Source organism: Lolium perenne, chromosome 4, assembly GCF_019359855.2.
Source record: "Lolium perenne isolate Kyuss_39 chromosome 4, Kyuss_2.0, whole genome shotgun sequence".
In the NCBI taxonomy this organism is placed as follows: Eukaryota; Viridiplantae; Streptophyta; class Magnoliopsida; order Poales; family Poaceae; genus Lolium; species Lolium perenne.
In genome coordinates this window covers 152,045,788-152,050,373 of record NC_067247.2, presented here as the reverse complement: position 1 = coordinate 152,050,373, position 4,586 = coordinate 152,045,788, and the positions used below count along the sequence as shown (strand labels likewise).

The 4,586-nt window shown below is 39.0% G+C and overlaps 1 long non-coding RNA gene across 1 annotated transcript; it reads left to right on the top strand.

The window, feature by feature from the left end:
* The first annotated feature begins 1,017 nt into the window (after positions 1-1,017).
* On the top strand, positions 1,018-3,745 carry LOC127294175 (uncharacterized). Its single transcript, XR_007846412.2, has 2 exons — positions 1,018-1,130; positions 2,396-3,745. It is a non-coding gene; the product is annotated as an uncharacterized lncRNA (long non-coding RNA).
* The last annotated feature ends 841 nt before the right edge of the window (positions 3,746-4,586 follow it).

Below are 4,586 nucleotides of genomic sequence, written 5' to 3'. Positions count from 1 at the left end.
TTGTTCCGATAAGCATTGTTGTTGAAATTATTTTTTTTAATGAAGTTTACATCAACATGTTCTTCTTGAGCAACCAATGAAGCTAATGGAACATTATTAGGATCAACATTAGTCCTATCATTCACAAGCATAGACATAATAGCATCAATCTTATCACTCAAGGATGAGGATTCTTCGACAGAATTTACCTTCTTACCTTGTGGAGCTCTTTCCGTGTGCCATTCAGAGTAATTGATCATCATATTATCAAGAAGCTTTGTAGCCGCCCCCAAAGTTGTCACATCCCGAAATTTTCTAAATTTTGGAATGTAAAATTTAAATAAATTGAATGCTTGATTTTTTGAACTTGATTGAAAATTCACAAGAAATTAAAACTTTTGAAGATTATTTAAAAGTAATTTCCAAAATGGAGATTTCATAAATCCTAGTTTCAAAATATTTTCTAATCAATACTCTATTTTGTTCGGAGATTTTTGAAACTTATAAAATATTTTATTTGAGAAAACACTAAACCCTAAAATGGCACTATAGCCACATAGACATGTAAGTCAAATTTTGGTTTTATAAAATTTATATTTTTATTCCAAATTTGATCTCATATTAAAGAATTTTTCATGACGAATCCAACAATACCTTATTTACATTTTTATGATTTTTTTTTTGAAACCTCAAAGTGTATTTTCAATTTCTGGAAAACAAAAAAGAAACAAAAAAAAAAAAAAAGAACGCAGCCAGGCCGAGCGGCCCAGCAGCTGCCCCGGCCCAACTCCCTCCGCTCCGCCCCGCCCCCAGGCCACCCGGCCGATCCGGCCCAAGCCGCTGGCCAGCGCCCACGCGCGAGGCACCGGCGCCCAGGCCGCCCCGCGTCACGCACGCCGCCGCCTCTTTTCCTTTTCTCCTTTTTGTCCCACCTCGTCTCCTCATGTTAAATTCCTCTAGCCTACAGACTATATAAAGACCCCTATGGGGCAGCCCTCAAGCACATCAGCGCCCCGCGCTCCTCTCTCCCCACGAGCAGCCCTCCGCGCAGCGCTGCTTCTTTGGCGACGCTGCTTTCCGACGCAGCTTCGCGACGGAACATCTGCAACGCTATTTTGGAAAACGTCGCGATCCAACGCATCTCTTGTCCGGTAATAATTTTATTTCCGCTCTTTTTATATAGATGTTCGTACGTAACTTCGCAATTTTATTTCCTTAGATCTACACATCCGTTTAGAATAGTGGTTCTTCCGTTAAGTTTGTAATTAGATCATCTACAACTTTCGTGTAGGAAGTTTTTTTCATCCGAGCAACTTGTTCGGACAACTTTTCGTACACCATTAGAACTGTGATCACTTATGTCTAGTTTTGTAAAATCCACATCTTAAGTTCTACACGTCGGATTTCGACAAACCCTATACCGTCGGAATCAAGAAATCACGTAGATCATCTTAAACATATTGCGTGGCAGTTTCGCCCACTTTATTTCCGCGGTATCACTTTGATCCGCAACATCGTCTATAAAATAAATCCTACAAACTTTTTCTTAGAGATTCTTTTGGCGATACGCTTGTAATGGAATTCTCTACAACTTCCGTGTAGAAAGCTCTTCCATCTGGAGAACTTTTTCTAATAACTTTTCGCGAAAAGTGCAGTCCTATGACTGGCTTCGACATAGTTCCTTTAGCCAAAATAATCCTTATGATCATACCCATCTTCCATAACCATTTTGAATTATTTATCATGTTCAAGGATAATGCATAGCTTACCCGTGGTTGTCTAGTTCATGTTATTCAAATAACAATTGAGTTGTTTGAGTAAAGTGTGACATGTCCTAGCTTAGATTTTTATCGGCTTTAGTAGGGTGGAGATACTCTACCCCATATCACATGTGATGAACCTTTGTTATCCATTAGGCTCCGCGAATCAAATCCCGATATCATTCACGCCTATACAATCTCATGCCATTCAACCCTTCCACTTGGTTCAAACTATTCAAACTTTTAAATGAGTTACTTGAGTAATTCCATATATCATTAGTTCGTATCCAAATCTATGTGTAACCCATACTATCTTAGTAAGTGTTGTCACACTTTACTAAACGATATTTTGAGTTGCGCCATTTTGAGACTCATGTGATTTATCACATGGATCATTCCAATTTTCCCATTCTTGAGTAGCAAACAACAATTGACCATAGGTTCTTGTCAATCATTTTCTTCCGAGTACTTAACTTGAATAATCATTTTCTTTCCAAGTATTTGACACATTCATTCAATATCGTCGATTCATATCTTGCAAGCCAAACCTCATGCCATACCTTAGTACCATAGAGCGATTTACGATTGTTGTCTTGTTTGATTTTGATGTTGTTGTTGAATGGTGTGTTTATGTTGTGCTATATTCTATGTTATAGTTGTACGAAGAGGCACGTATTTTGATTAAGAGAAGTGAACGCGCTTCGACTACCAAAAGGCAAGTGACATTCAAATCCTACCTATTTCATTATGCATTAGTGTTTTTCAACTAGTGTGCATGGTAGGATTTTGTTTTCAAAAGAAAAGTATTATGCTATGCGTAGCAAACCCTAGTAGTGTGTAGCTACTCCTGAACCTATTAATAGGATACTTTATTTTTGCTCTGCAACATCAAATGCCAAATGTTGTTTCATTGTTTCGATTGTGATGGTTTGAAAAGTGAAAATTAACAACCCTTAATGAATCACCTGGGTGGATTGTTTGAGTGGTGGGCGGCTGCTCAGGGCTCCGATCCCTGGGGATGGACCAGTGGACGGGTGGGTGCCTGAGAGTGCGCGGTTGAATAGGGGTTGCCACCCAGGATTAGAGAGATTATTATGTCGTCCTTGTTTTAGATAGCTTCCAGTGCAACCACAATACATTATGGGCTCTGTCTTAGCTAAGTACTTAGTGGGAAACCTCGCCTAGGGTACCGCCAGCGGGTGGAGTTTCAGGGTACGGGCGGATCCGGTAGGTAGAGGGGCTACTAAAGAAAAGCTTCGTAGTGACCTCGTCCTGGCCTTAGTGAAGATGAAGAATTTTGGCAAAAAGGCTTGGTTGCGAATTGTGGGTAAAGAGCGCAACCTCTCGAGAGTTAAACCTAAGATCTTAGCCGTGTCCCCGGTTACGGACAATTTGAGCTTCTAGGCAGGGAATGTACGGAGGAATCTCATCATCTTTTATGAATGTATTTAAAATTTTGTATCAACCTTTGAAAACTCATGGGAGATGTAACCATGTGATTATTCTAAAACCCATGGAGGATTTATCCATGGTGTGATTTCATAATGTCATTCAAAGATTTTCAAAATGTTTTGTTTTAAATAAAATGTAGGATAAAATTGGCTTTATGCAAATTTGCCTAAACTCCACTTGCCAAATATCATGTAGATAGTCATGCCCAAAAATGCCACCATATAAGTGTCATTTGCCAGTACATCATTGTACTGACCTCCATTCGTGGGGCTGCATATTCAAACGTGCAGGATTTTCTGAGGAGAAGTACGTGGTAGGATCTCGAGTCTACATTCCAACATGACTGCCTGTGGCACATGAAGATGATGAAGGCTCATTGCTGATTTACTTTCCGCTGTGTATATTCTGAATATTGTTGGGCTAGTCCATGAGACTATGCAAATTGTAAGATTTTACTTTACCCTTTGGTTCAATGATGTAGTAATTTGATACTATTGCAATGATTACTATATTTTGTAATGTGTGTGCTATCAGTGATCCCGGGAATAGCACTATACACAGGTATCTTGCCTTTATTAAAAGGTAGGGTGCTACAGAATGGTATCAGAGCATAGTGTTGCCTGTAGGATCGAGACCCTAGGTTTGGATTAGAAATAGGAAGACCCTAGGATGAAAATTTTGGCTAATCCTATTTTAATCAAAAAGATGTTTGCTTTGTGAACTTCTGGTATTCTCATCTATTCCATCTTCAAAATTGTTTTCCTCTCACCTTAGATGACCCACTTCATGAAAAACAACAATGACTGATGATGACCATGTCCCTGAAGCATGAAGAGTGATGATTCATGCGATATTCTTCAACTCCGCTAGAAGTGTTTCATGGAAGACAAATGAAGAACTTGAAGAAAGACTTCGATGCAACCGCACAACACCCGAAGATACACCGAAGGAGTAGAATAGATACTTGATGCATCAAATATAGAAATAGACTAGACCACTATTAGTTCTCTTATAACGAACCAACGATAAAGTAAAAAAAATATTGATCGTACCAAATTGAGGTATGACCATACTAGTTTGGTTGTGTTTGTTTGATGATGGTTGTTTGATGAATTGCTTTGATCTGTTGTGTTTGGGTAGGAATCTCATTTAGAATCTTTCTATCTATTCTCATCTATACCCAACCCAGAGAATGTTTTCTCGGCAACTTGCCCTGAGGACAATAGGAGTCAAATAAACCTAGAAGTTTCCTATCAGATGAAGAAGCATAGGATGTGAGATACGCCAAACCCTAGTTAAGGATCGATAGAAGTGTTTTCAAAACAATTCAATAATGGGAACTGAAACGTTGATTCAATTCTCCATTGAAGTTTTCTCAAACTGGTGAGGTTGACC